General features: G+C 45.8%; 1 protein-coding gene across 2 annotated transcripts in view; it reads left to right on the forward strand.

The window, feature by feature from the left end:
* prkd3 (protein kinase D3) overlaps positions 1-14,645 on the forward strand; it is a 33,380-nt gene that overhangs the window by 2,247 nt on the left and 16,488 nt on the right. Inside the window, exon 2 of one of the 2 annotated variants that reach the window (XM_047050492.1) lies at positions 356-556. The exons of the other annotated variant lie outside the window; for it this stretch is intronic. The gene's annotated coding sequence lies outside the window, so the exon portion shown is untranslated. The remainder of the gene's footprint in view (positions 1-355; positions 557-14,645) is intronic. 2 annotated transcript variants of the gene reach the window in all.

Below are 14,645 nucleotides of genomic sequence, written 5' to 3' on the forward strand. Positions count from 1 at the left end.
ATTATTTGTCTCATGTTACAACTTTGTTATGAATGATACCATGACAACCTCTAATTACAGTTTATTTACATCAGTCTACTTTATAGACTAATTGCTTTACACTATTAATCTAGTTGTTTATTAGTATTTACATGGATATAAATATTTTCAGTATTTTTTTCCTAACTCAAACGGTTCTGCCTGACTGCAAACATGAGCAGTGCACCGCTCTGTGTCATTCTTAATAGATCCTCCCATATGGCTTTGATATTAATGGAAAATATGACTGTGTTCTTTCCTCCCCCATCCATTCCATCCTCATCTCCTTTCTCATTCTGAAATATGCATGACGACCATTGGCCCTCGCCCTCGCCAGCTTTCCCAGCTGAGATGCTCTGACCCCCACTCCGGCCTTCCCAGAACTCCTCCACTCAGCAGAAGCTGGCGGGTTTGTGTGCCTGCAGGGAGTGGGACAGGAACATGGTTTTATCTGCTCATATCTCAGCAGAAGGAGTCATGGCGGAACTGTGGTCCTGTGTGTAGTTAGTGTTTCCTCCGCCCAGGGAGGGTCTGCAGGGTAAGTGATTCACCAGCCACTGAGCCATGCAACAAGCATGGATGGATGTCAGCGTCTGGATCTGATAGTACAACACATCATTTTCCCACCATCAGCAAATTTTTAACTCCCAGCTATGCATTTTCAGCTGTCTTGATCTTGTGCTTGGTCCTAGTTCAGTTCCGAGCCCATAGTCTGAGGTTTGTTTGATATGTTGGCATTTCCTGTGTGTTCGGACTGTCTACTTACTACCTTATGACAAATGCGTTTCAGTATAGGTTTGTAGCCGAATTATACATTCGAACGAAGCATTTGCGCTAACACAGATGTACATAGGAGAATTCGTCAGATGTCAGGGAAGGGGTTTAGTGGGTGGTCTCACACTGTACTGTATATAACCCCTCAATGTCTCACTGTTGGCATGTCATCTTCTGGCTGAACCCTCCCATGTTGAACCCAACTCATTGTTCCAATTGTTCCAGTTCAGCTAGACCTCATGACTTGGCCTCCACTTTGGTGTGGGATGACCCTCTCCCCTCCTCACAGTCACAGTGACTGTGACTGGCCGGCCAGTCTGTTAAGCATCTTGATTGCAGGGGTTTGGATGGCTTCTGCTTCCCAGTGGTTGAAGGTTTAAATCCACAATGGGCTCTGATTCAACTTCAGGTTACTGTGTTTTTTTTGAAATCTTACAGTGTTTTCTGAACTAATGCATGGAATTAAATGATTCAGAATGATTCAGACCATGCAGGCTATGACCCGTGTGGCCCCTACGGTGTGCGAGTGTCATGCCACGCGTCAATGGAGATTGTGAGGGGGGTCATGGCAGTGGGACAGGGAGACACACCCAGAAAGGGACCTGTCGGCCCAGAAATGAGCTTCCACGGCACCCATCCAGCTCAGGCTGCAATGCCGATTCAGACTTTGCTGGCCCTGCTGATACTGTTGAATTGGGGTCTCTCTGTGTGATGAATGGCTGGGGATAAACAGCGATAGCATCCGCTCGCCGACATTTCCTGTTTGGTGTAGCCCAAGTCCTCTCGTGCAGCCAGAGAGGGAGCAATTGTGGGACAAAAGTTCGCGACTTCTTGAGAATGACTCCAGATCAGCCAGCCAGCAATGAGCTGGCCAGCCCAGCCAGAAAACATTACTCCTCACCCAGGCATTTCTGGAGGATGATGTGATGTTGTTTGAGGATGGGGTGGATTTGTGGTGCCATGAAATAAAAATATTTGAAACATAACACTGTTTCTGCAATTCTCAACATCTGCCAAATGTTAAAAGAGGTTGTAATGTTCATGGCATGTGCCACATAGCTTCATATTCTACATTTATGGCATGCTTTACATCCTATAACGGTGCAATTAAATAGCTTGTGTAGTTTTTTGGTTTGGGCAAGGGTTGGTAACTGGTTGAAGCTTTTCAGTGTTTGATGTACAATGGAGAGTTTACAATCTACCTTGGCCTCCAAGTTAACAGTGCTCTCTCTCTGTCAGAGGGGATGATAAAGCTTGCTAGAAGGAAGGAAATTTGAAGTCCTTTTGGCAAAGGCCTTGGAAAAAAACATAAAACTTTTCCCTCAAAAGGCAGTTTTATGAACATTTTTACCTTACTCCTTGTCCCTAGGATATTCCTGTGCACATTTTTGAACATACTCACTGCAGCTGCAAATACTGTAATGTGGAAGGCTTGCCTCGCACACGTTTCCCTACTGGTTGGTTAGTGCAGTAACTCCCAGTCTGGTTGATTAGTGCAGTAACTCCCAGTCTGGTTGGTTAGTGTTGTTACTCCCAGTGTCTGGTTGGTCAGTGCAGTAACTCTCAGTGTCTGGTTGGTCAGTGCAGTAACTCCCAGTGTCTGGTTGGTCAGTGCAGTAACTCCCAGTGTCTGGTTGGTCAGTGCAGTAACTCCCAGTGTCTGGTTGGTCAGTGCAGTAACTCCCAGTGTCTGGTTGGTCAGTGCAGTATCTCCCAGTGTCTGGTTGGTCAGTGCAGTAACTCCCAGTGTCTGGCTGGTCAGTGCAGTAACTCCCAGTGTCTGGCTGGTCAGTGCAGTAACTCCCAGTGTCTGGTTGGTCAGTGCAGTAACTCCCAGTGTCTGGCTGGTCAGTGCAGTAACTCCCAGTGTCTGGCTGGTCAGTGCAGTAACTCCCAGTGTCTGGTTGGGGCTGAGGGTTGGACAGCTGTCTCTGTAATTACCAAAACAAAGACCTTTTGAGAAAGGAAAATGCCTTAACCTCAGAGCTGAGAAACATGAAACAGCAAGGTATTTTGAAGATTTTAGAAAGTAGACCTTTTAGGAGCATGAAGCGGTCCTTTTACAGATTACAGTCAGTAAAGTGGGTCAGCACGAACATCTATAGTTATTTGTGGTTTTGATCTGTTTGTTAGGGAGTATGTTTTTTGTATTTTGCTTTAAGAGAACATTAGTAACCACACTATATGGTCAAACAGTATATTTTGGTGTTTTGGTGTATGCTTTTGAAAGTGAATCGCCTTTAATTACCTCATATACCACAATGACCATATAAGTGGAATGATCACAAATATTGGAGAGAAACACTGCTATGAGGATGTTAAAACACTTTTCTGGTGCACTTGATCATCCTACAAGGTCACGTGGGGGAAAGATACCAACATGTTGGGTTGTTGCCCTGGTAACGGAGACTTGGGAACAGGTTAGTTCCTGGTACTGATTGCTGGGAGGGAGGGAGAGAGGGAGGGAGGGAGAATGAAAGAGAGAGTGAATAAGGACTGGCTGAAGGAGGAAAGGGTGAAGCAGAAGTAGTGGAGGGAGAACAGATGGAAACTGGCAAGTACAAGGCTCCCACTGGCCAAGACTAACTGAAACACACAGGAAATAAATCACCTCCTTCTCCTCCACACATAGGCTTGGACAACCGAACCCACATCTGCACGCTCATGGAGCCGCCATATTTCTCTCTGGGGACCTGGCTGTTCTGAGCCCTATGTGTGATATACATGAAGCCAGACATTTCCTGGAAAGCAGATTCAGCCTCTTCTCAGAGAAAATATAAAGCTTCACCCTCGAGTCGGAACAGTGTCAGCGTTAAGACATATTGGATTTGCTCATTTTTCAGCCTAACATGTGTGAATAGTTCATATGTCAGCATATTCACATATTTAATTGAAAAGCCATGGTTACAGTATGGGAATATAGATACACAGTAATAGATGTATGGTATGATGCTTTTACGTGTATCTGCAAAACCTATAGTAGTTGTACAAGAAATGTTGTTTTTCCGTGGCAAAGTAACTTGCCAACTTACTGTATGTTGCTGGCTTATGAGCCTGTTTGTGCTATAAGGACATATGTGAGTTGATAATTTGAGGAGGAATATAGCAAAAAATACTATTTTTAAAGGTACAATAGGTAAGATCTTTTCAGAAAGAAAATATGTTTTGTCCCCTATTCATGTCGTATAAGCTAATGAGGCACTGTGAGAGTTGTTAAGCAACACACATAGGTCAGTGGTTTCTTTTGTAGCTGCCCTCTACTTTCTAGCCAATTATGTTTCAGCAATCCTGTTTCAGCCAACCGCCTTCGGTGAGGCGGGCTTTCCTCCTTGGCTTATTTTGTGAAACCACTGTCAATCAAACTAGAGCTAAGTGCGGTAGTTCAAACAAAAATTGCATGGCGCCGTTTCTCTCATTTGAATTATTTTAAAATATTACCTAGTGCAGCTTTAAAATGAACTGAGTCATTTGTCCCATCTGCGGTTCACATGTCTGGAGACTCATTCTCTTCAAATGCAGATCGGCATGGCAGAGCAGAACGTTCAGCCACAAGACTCGCTGAGAATGACAGGCCAGAGAGGAGAGGTTCTCCCTGGAGAGGGACGACAGCCTGGCGGCAGGCAAGGCATTGAGGCCTGGTTTGTGGGCATACACCCGCTGGTGCCTTGGAGTGTGGCTGGTTCCAAAACCAGCCGTGGAATTTACCCCACCACCAGTGTGGGTTCCCTACACATGGGGAGCATCTGGGGGCTGCAGGAACGCCCTTCACCAGCCTGTAAAATTGAACAATGGTGGCTAGAGAAGGAGATAATCTAGCATTACTAAAATCTCCATTATTTCTGATTAAATCTGTTAAAAATGTAATTACACTGATGTAGCAGCTACATAATCAACATCAAACTGCATTGTTTTGGACTCAAACATGGTGACCTGAGTTTTACAGTCAGTGATTGATGAAAATACATTTGTCAAACCTAGAGATTGGACAGTTTATCTTTTGCAAAGACAGACATTTCTTTTTGTCTGGAGTTATGGTTTTTCACTTAAAGTTAGCTTATTGTACTTAGCTGTGGCGCCCTGTCTGGTCTTCTAACTGTCCTGTCAGACCAAAGTCAGGAGTCTGACCTTAAATGCCCATATCTCTTTACAGTGGAAACACACGGTAACTATATTATACCCCTCAAACTCACTAAAGAGGTGAAGGGAATCTACAGAAGTCAAAGTGTCATAGACTCACAACAATGGAGGAGCTGTTACCCCCCCCCCCTCCCACACACACACACACACGCACACACACAGACACAAGCATTATGTTACTAGGGACAGGTTCCCCCAGTGAGAGCCAAACAAAGCCTGGGGCTTCTGTGAGCCTTCGGCAGCTCTGCTGGTATGATCGATCCCTGCGTCAGCAGCAGGTTGAACGTGCAGTGCTCCGAGGTGTTTTCTCAGCCCTGCCTGCCTCTTCCTGTCTGTGGGCTCCCTGAGTGATCTGTCACGCTGATAACGAGACGGCAGAGGAAATGCCTCGGTACCCTGCTAGCAGAAACCCTGCTGTGTTTAAACAGAGTGAGGGGGCCTGGAACGGCTGGGACCTGCCACCGAGGAACTGCTGATGCAATCTCTTAACAAGAAGCAAGGTGAAATATAGAATACGTTGAGTACCAGTTGAGTATTGTCTGAGCTTACTTCTTGTTTTCCTTCATTACAATTTTTGGAGCAATGAATGATCAGTTGTACTGTTGGTCGCTGTGTCCCGCCAACTAGAAAGATCAGTCACACTTTAGAGAAGAACCTCTCCCAGTTTCCACAATATTCCCTCTGTGGTCAGTAGAAGAGAACAGTGTGTTCAGTCGTGTATTTAGTTGTCTGTGTGGCTTGGTCCACATGGCTTCTCTGCCGACCACTTTTCAGTTGAGTGTTTTCAAAGCGCCAGGAGGAACTGCCCTCTGCCTCTGTGAGTGAGTGAACGAACAAAAGTGAATGGCTGACGCAAACGCTCAACACACGGAGCCTCAAAACCCACATCCACATGCCTTGGACATGCTACACTGTTTAGCTGTCACAGGTAGTTCAGCACATGAGCGGCAAGACAGCATTGGTTAGGAGTCACCACCCACAAATGAAACCAATTCCTGTGTTCAATTTGGGCCTCAACACTTCACCATAAATCCCATGACCTGAAGCTTAGTCAAATGAGGAGAAAAATCTCCTTCTTCACCAGTGTCATCGCCGCATAAATCTAATACTGCCCTCCCCTGATTATGTCCTCTGTGTGAAGACCTGACTGGGATCCCTTGGCTCTGCTGCAGCCAGAGGGGACTGATGAAGAAGTGGTATATCATCTTGGTGGGAGTCTATAGGAGGGTCACTAAGGGGCTCTAAGTCACAGAGCTGAGGGCCTGTGCTGGAGCAGTGACTGAGATCACATGGCCGTCTCTCTGCCCGTTGTTTAGATCCTGTGACTCATCCTTCCTCTTCTCTTCCCAGCCTCTGGATACACTCTCTCTCTCACTCGCACATGCACGCACATCCACACATTCATGGACACACACATGCATAGACACACACATGCAGACACACGCAGACACACAAACTCCAAAGAGAGGAGTTATTTGCTTGTGTAAAGACAGTGTCTGAAGACCTAGTGGCGACCTCATCACAAGTGCATAGCAGTTGCCAAGAGCTGTGTTATTGCGCTGGAAGCTCATAGACCACAGTAGTAGTATGGAGCTCTTTGTCTATATCCATGCTGTAAGGCTAGAAGTTGAAATCCCTGTGGGTGAAATGCGCTGTGGTTTTACTTTTTAAAACTGTACTTCACAAGGTTACAATATGAGACCCCCACATACTGGAATTGGGTCCTTAACAGGATGAAAAGTATCATTCTTACTCATGGAAATGAGGTAAGGGATATGTGGCCAAATGGTTTCTCCTGATAGCTGAAGCAGGTCCACTCTGGCAGGTGTATGGCCTCTCCTTATGACAACACTGGTTTATGGTTTGGAGGAAGGCCTAGGCCTATAAGCTCAGCGGTTAGCGCTGGGCTTTCACCTTGTCAGCGCTTGGTGTACTAATACCTTTTAGAGTTTGCAACGTAAAGAGCACCACACCAGCAACAAATGAGTTACATATGAAAACCTGGCGAGATTTCAAGATTTGCGGCTGCTTTTCCCATCAGGCGGGCCAGGAGGAGCCTGGACGGAGTTGTGGTGATCACACTGTTCTCGGACCAGGGGCCAAAATGAGAAGACGAGATAGTGGTCGGACAATAAGTTACTCTGTCATTATGTTGACCCTTGATCCGCCGAGGACAGGAATGTGCCAATGCGGCCCGTTGTGTTTCCCCAAGTCCTGTCAGGAGTAGAGAAATGGGAAGCGTTACAGCTGAATACAGCTAGCACTCGTGCTATCTGACAAAATTGATGGGCTTTTCTAAAAATACTTTTTTTTTTACAAAGGCTTACATTTGGATACCCAGCAACACAGAGGCATTATTGTGTCCAATATAACTCTACTTGTGTCTTTTCCCTTTGATTTGAACAATTTGAGCACCAGTTCGCTCTCGGATAAGATGGTCATATGAGCTGAGTGTCTGATTCACCACACCACGTCAAAGACATGTCCCTTATGCTACAGTCTGAAAGAAACAGCCAGTCTCTCAGCACACTAGTTTCTTTTCCACCACATCTCTTCACTGGACCTAGTCTGGTACCATGATGGATGTTCTCTCTGTTATTTCTTCCACTTGTGGGGAAAAGTAGCTGCTTAGGCCTAGTCTTTTCTGCGAGTGTCTGTGTAAGTGAGACGGAGGAAGAGGGAGAGACTACAGAAAGGGTCAAATCCATAGAGCAACATGGAGTAGTAAACACAGATGACATTGGAAGTAGAGAAGAGAAAGGATAGGTCCATAGAGTGTTACTACAGCTTGCGAACCAAATAGGAACCATATGGGCCTGCATTACAGTATATCACAGATGGGCATGTGTGCACTCCACAACCTGCCTCTCTGCTCCAGCTGTACGGTGTTTGCCCTGGCCCATGCCTGCGAACAGGGAGCAAATCGTTTTATGTAATGCAGTGTCCAAATGAAGCCTGCCTCCCTTCTGTCTTTCCACCCATGGACTCAGGGGAAGAGGGCCAGGCCTATAGCAGATGATATGGGTTTGCAATATGGCTGCCTGGTTCCTATGGAGTAAGGGAAGGAAGGATTTGTTAAAAGTGAGAGATGGGCCTGTGGAGATAAGCTCTGTGTTATACAATACGCCCATGCCATAGGGAAGCGGAATGCGTATATGTTACATGCGTGATTATCAGATTAGCAAGGCACCTATCTTGGAGAATGGACAGTAATCTCTGGAAGATGAGTGATTTTGAAAGTCATGACTTTTGTTGTTTTGATAGCTGTGTGTTCAGGACGCCAACTGCCACACCCAGTGTTGGGGTGCATTGTGGAACATTCTCCCATCTTAAACAATGGCTGCCCCATCGCAGCCTGTCAACAATGGTGTTGAAAGAATGGATTAATTTTGCCGTCATTCACAAAGGATAATTGAGTTTGTGTGCGTGTGTGTGTGCGCATGTTGGGTGTGTGTGCATGTTAGGGAATGTGCACATATTTCTTTCTGTAATCGTTCTTGTTGCACTTAAATGAATGATATGGAAAAATGTTGCTCTCTGGTTTACAGAAAAGCCCAGTCAACAGAACACTAGAGAGACTGCTGTATGGTGTGGTTTTGTGCAGCATAACAGATCTGAACTGAGACCAAGGCAACCAGACAGCCAATTGAGATGTTATATTTTCAGTTTGTGTACTAGTCATTTTTGTTGCTTGTGGGCAAACCATAAGTTTATGTTTCAAAGTGTTTTTCCATTCTTACTGCCTCCTTAAATTCCTTCTAAAACTGAGTGTAAGAGCTGCGAAAGATATACAATACCGAACATACTGGACTTGTCAATCAAAGTTAGAATTAATTTAAAACGTCCAGAAAATAATGTTTTGGGTTTATGTTAATGCCAAGTCAAAGGGAAAAGCTGTTTCCAATTACTTCCAATTGTTTACAGTTTTTTAAATATTCTAATGAAGAATAAAACAAACGCCCTCGAGACAGGGAAACATTAGAAATTAAACTAAATTCAGGTAGACGTGGTTAATGCGACATACACAAACCAATTAGGCCTACTTTCCCTGTGATTCACCTATGCTCAAACAGCTTACTGTATGCATAGTTTGGAGAAGTTCAATACATTTTCCACAGATGTGGTGCCAAGTTTGACATTTTATTCAACATTAAAACACTTCAACACCACTGAAAAATAACTGCGTGTCGCTCTGGACGACAGCTGTCTACTTCAAAGTTTGACGCTAAGTGTGGAATAGGATCTGTACCCGGTGAGATAGTTGAGTATTTTTAAAGCCCTCATCAATTCAAGAATGATTTCACTGCCTGATAGACGGTACATGTATCCAGTCTTTATGCTTAGTCCTAAACCATGTCTTCATTATCACTCCAGTCAATAGGGGTGGTAGCAGGAGTCACCATGTCATACCTCCTGCTTCTAGCTCTGTGTGGTCTGGTTACCTAGCCCTGATAAAAAATCACACAACACATCTATGAATGGGTGCTTTTACAGGGGATAGAGACACTTTGTGTAACACCCGAGTCTTATGACATTGTCTGTTTCTCCCCATCCTCTGGCAGTGTGGCTCAGAGAACTCTACATTGATGAACTCAGACCTCTGCTGGTATTGAAGCCAGATAGGATTGCCATTTTATTTTATGGAATTAATGGTGCAACTTGCATTCTTGCATACTCACTTCCATTGCATTGTATTCATTCACTAATAAATAAATACAAATGTCTAGAAACCAGTTTGTGGACATCATAGCACATTTTCAATATATTCCCAACTCCTAGTGCAACACACACACTTTGGTTACAAGTCTTGGTTTGATGGTGTGAACATAGCTTGTGTTGCAGTGGCTGTCCATCACTGTGGAGCTGGCTAGACTCCAGGCTCATAAAGGTGTCAGCCTGCTGGGGTCAGGCAGCATCCCTTCCTCCCTCTAATCGTTTGTGTGTGTGTGTGGTCAAAGCGCACCACAGCCCTCAAGCTGAGCTACTCTGTTACCACCCACCCTCTGTCTGTGATAGCTGACACCTTCTGACCTCTCCCTCGTCGCACGCACGCATGTACACACAAACACACACACACACAATGAGCGCAGCTAGGCAGTCACACATGGCGCACACGGCATACAGAGGCAGTCTCGCTCACAGACACACAGTCTCCCTTTTCCTTTTCACAATCAAAAGAGGAATGAAATCTCCAGAAGTTTTTCATTCACGGCAGATCAGTCTTGTCGGGGAGAAGTCGATTTTCCATGTCTGTTGTCAAGCCTATTTGTTTTTGGCTCTCAATGAAAAGGCCCCATATTTCACATGTGCCCCCACCCTCTCTCTCCTCTTCCACTAACAGGATTTAGCATATCAATGGCAGATTAGTCAGTTTAAGAAAAGCTTACCGCTGCAAAGCTTTTTTCCACTCTGCTCTCCAGTCTGATGCCCGGACCTCACACACAGACGGGCCATGCCGATGTCTTTGGCGTGTGTGTGGTCGCGCCGTCTCTTTTGTGCTGCTGTAGGACTCAATGGTTGTGTGTGGAGCTTTAGACCTACGGTTTGAAAATGGGAAGACTTACAGTAAGTGCTGCTCAGTCACAATGGTACTTGGTCTTGAGCAATGTGTGTGTGAGTGTGTGTATTTGTGTATGCGTGCATATGTGTGTGAGTGTGCTTGTATGTGTGCTTTTGTGTGTGTGTGTGTGTGTGTGTGTGTGTGTGTGTGAAAAGAAGACCAAAAGAAAGCATGTGCGTGTATGTGTTTATGGTCTGTGTGTGTGTGTGAGCTGTCTGGATGTCTGACTTTCAAATGTCAACTGTGTTTTGTGTCCACATAGCCACTACAGCTCACCAATACTTTTTTTCTAGCAGGGAACTACTCCATTGTTTATAAACACAACATGTTACAAGGCTTTATGAAACACTTCCAGTAAAACACTGTTTTCACCATAAACCCCGCCCAGCCTTAATTTACCTAGAAGCCAGCCTCCGACCATCCACACCATCCACTCCTCTCATCTTTTGACCAATCCTGAGATCTTGCTTTGTTCTGCAGTATCTACCTCAAACCAGATCAATGAAGGACTTATCTCTGCTACTGTTATGTTTGAGTAGCCCATAGTTGTGCAGTGTAATAGCTTGTGCTAGCTAGTCCTGGGTAAAGTCCTCTCCAATACTCAGGCCTGCAGCCTGGCCTGCAGCTGCTCCCCTGCTGGAAGAGGAACTATGTAGGGTGGAAAGTGTTGCAGTGGGGAGCCAACAGGAGGTGACTCCATCAGGTCTGGGGCAGGGTTGCTGGTGCAGGAGTGGGGAAGTGTGTGTGTGTGTATATTGTATGCGTGTGTGTGTACGCACGTGTGTGTGCTTCCGTGCGTGTCTTTGTGTGTGTTTGTGCGTGTGTGCATGCATGTGCTTGTCTGTGTCTGTGCTTGCGTGAGAGAATGTGTGTGCATGTACAGTATGTATGTGTGTGTGTGTGTTTGGAGAGCAAGCATGTCAGATGTGTAGAGGAAAGCCTTGTTATGAGTTTTGACTGGTGTCAGGAAGGATGTCCCCTCACCGCGGTGGAGAGACTCATATACCATTAATCACTTCAAAGTGTGACAGGGTGTTAGGATGTGTGTGTAGGGCAGCAGGGGTTGGTTTTGGAAATGTTCCATTCTGAGGCGCGTGTCCTTGTTGATTGTGTGTGTGTGTGTGAATGTGTGTGTGCCATCCAGTGTCCTTTTCAATACAGTTGTAGAGCAAAGACCTTTTAGGAGAAGCGAGCACAAGAAAGCAACTTTCCCTCTCTCTCTCGCTCTCTCAAACACACACACACACAGTGGCTTCTTTGTTTCTGGAATCTTATGTATGTAGTTCACAACACTCCTTGCTCTACGACGACATCTGCATGACCATGTCTTATCTCACAAACATAGGCGCAGAGAACTTAACAATAGGGACATTGTTGTAATTGTGTGTTTGTGTGGATGTGTGGGTTTGTGTCCTTGTCTTCCGTTGTCCTCGACCCTTTGACCCCCAAAGTCCTAAACTCACACGGTGTACAACTCCAGTCCCCGAGTCACCTTGGCCTGGCAGTCAGGCTGGTCAAACTCGCCTAACACACCAGGCCCCTGGGGAACCATGTGCAGGGTGATGGATACAGTTACATAAGCCTCACAACAGGCTCATGTTTGTTACGTATTAGGGACAGGGGAGGCTTTTTAGATGTAAGTGTTGTTTTTATTGGAATGGGTCAATTACTGCTGCTTCACACAGTCCTGCTGACTCCTGGCCATGTGTTGGTGAGAACCAACATGATCACTCATTTTTATCTATTGACGGCTATTGACGCAGCCTAATTGGAGGTTTTGGCATCGAGGTTTTAAATATCAATATGGCATGGTGCTTAGAAAAGGGGGTTAGATTTGTCTTATCAGTAGCTGAGAGACAGCATATGATCCAGATGATGCAGTCAAATAATGGACGTAACCCCCCCTCACACCCCACCACACACACACTCACTCACTCACTCACTCACTCACCCACTCACTCACCCACACACTCACTCACCCACACACACACACACACCACCACTGGCTCCCCCCTTTCCTGCTGTCAAAGTCTGTGTCCATGGTTCAGCATTTTAGGGGGTCCAGGTGTCCTTATCACCCGTGCCGAGTCCTGGTGCCAACCCCTGTGCCCAGGGGCCTCATTGGCCATGATGGTGCGGCTGGCATTGTTCAGCGGTCATTGTGTGTGTGACCCTGGCAAGGGAAACAGCTGCACAAGGTGGACCTTCCATTATCCTAGCTTGGCAGAGATACAGAGAGGATCATGTCTTATGTGAGGGTGATGTTATTGTGTGCGAGTGGGTGTGTGCCCTGATTACAGTTTGCGTGTGTAAAGTATGTGTGTGTGTAGCCATGCAGCCAAGACCCCTTTGAAGCTCAGCCCCAGGATAGCCTCCTAACATCCAAACATCCAGCTAATCCCTCCGCTTCCTCTCTCTTCATCTGAGCCCCAAGCTGGAGATCATGACGATGAGCCGTGCCTCCCCTCGACTGGCAGACAGTGGGTCAAGGAAAGTCACGATCCTTCCATGAGGGGGGGGGGGGGGAGGGGGCAGTAGGACTGAAGACAGGTGATGCCATGCCTGGCACAGAGTTGTGGGTAGGATTTTCCAGCCTTTGTCCAGCAGTTAGGACACAGTTTGGCGTAATATGAAGTACAACACAAACACACTAACCAATAACATTTTTGGTGGTATAATTATGTTGCCTTATAACCTATTAACTAAAACTCATTACAAGCCTGGATCTAAAGTGTCAAATACTGTGTGTGCGGCACATGTGTAAAAACATCTTGACATGATCAGTGGGTCTCGGGAGCAGGAAGTGACTCCGTATTGACTCTCTTCACTTCCTGGCTACTGATTCTCCTTCACATCTATCAGGATGTTTACCCCCCCCCCCCTCCCCCCACACACAGACACACGCACACACTACTACGTTTATATACTTTTTCTCATGATCTAAATCTCTCTTTATTGCTCACATTCTCAGCAATACCTGGCAAATTTCAACTTCATACAGTGCTCTGTTCTCAAGATAATTGAACCACAATCACACACACACAGATTCCTGCCTTTATAGTTAGATATCTCTATCTCTCTCTCCCACTCTTTCTTATTCTCTCGCTAACACACTAGTGTCTGTCAACTGGGCCATTACCTCATACCCAGCAGCAGAGTTGCAGAGTGACCCGACCGTGGCCTGGCCTGGCCTGGCCCGGCCCGCTGGTTACATCAGAGCTACTGGACAGACCTCTTTATGTGATCTCAGAATGGGTGCTCTGAGCCAAGCAGCCCAGCCACACTCCAGACCACTGAATTGGGGCTGGCTAGACTGGCCTCATATGCTCAGCTCATAATCAGAACACTAGTCACTGTCGTTACACAACAGATAGAGGACGAGGACCCTCTGGGCTTTTTTCTGGAGTTTAAACACGATTTAAAAATCTCTAGCAGATCCATCTGACAGAGGAGAAGCAGGTGACCTTGTGACAGAGATGTTGAGACAACTCTTCTTAGATGTTGACTGTTGACTGTAACAGCTTTCTAATAGGCAGCTTGGGGTCTGGGAAAATATCAAATTAATGCAGTCTGTCAGCTAACTGCTTTGGCAGTGTGTCGGACAAAGTGTGAACCTGTATTGAATTACCATTTTCATGGTCTTTCCTGCAGCTTGGGTCTGTGCATTCCTCTAAAGGGTGTACAAGGTTTTGGACATGAGCTCCTTTCCTGACTGAGTGTGTTTTGAATTCTCCATCGACCACGTTGACTCATGACGTAAACCAGGAAGAGGTTCATAATGGGAGCAGGAGGGCGCGTGTGTTTGTGCATGTGTGTGGTAGTCATTGTGGTGATGATGACTCAATCTATCACTCTTAGTTGCCTGACAGTACTACCTGCTGCTTATTTGCACACAATGACTAAATTGCACTACATACGGCTATGGCCTCAAAGATCATTTTCCCGACTTTAGCGCAATCCACTTATGTTACTTTTGTTGCACTGTTGAAGGAGCTGCAAAGCAAGGATTTCATCCCGCAAAGTATTCATCCTGAATATACGTATGTTTAGGTTGGTTGAGGGGCAGTTCTATGGGCGTATGTGAAGCCCTCTGACATGCTTGCGTGTAAAAAGGGCTATACAAATAAATGTTGATTTGATTAATTAACTTGATTTA

The sequence above is a fragment of the Hypomesus transpacificus genome, chromosome 3 (genome assembly GCF_021917145.1).
Source record: "Hypomesus transpacificus isolate Combined female chromosome 3, fHypTra1, whole genome shotgun sequence".
Lineage (NCBI taxonomy): Eukaryota > Metazoa > Chordata > Actinopteri > Osmeriformes > Osmeridae > Hypomesus > Hypomesus transpacificus.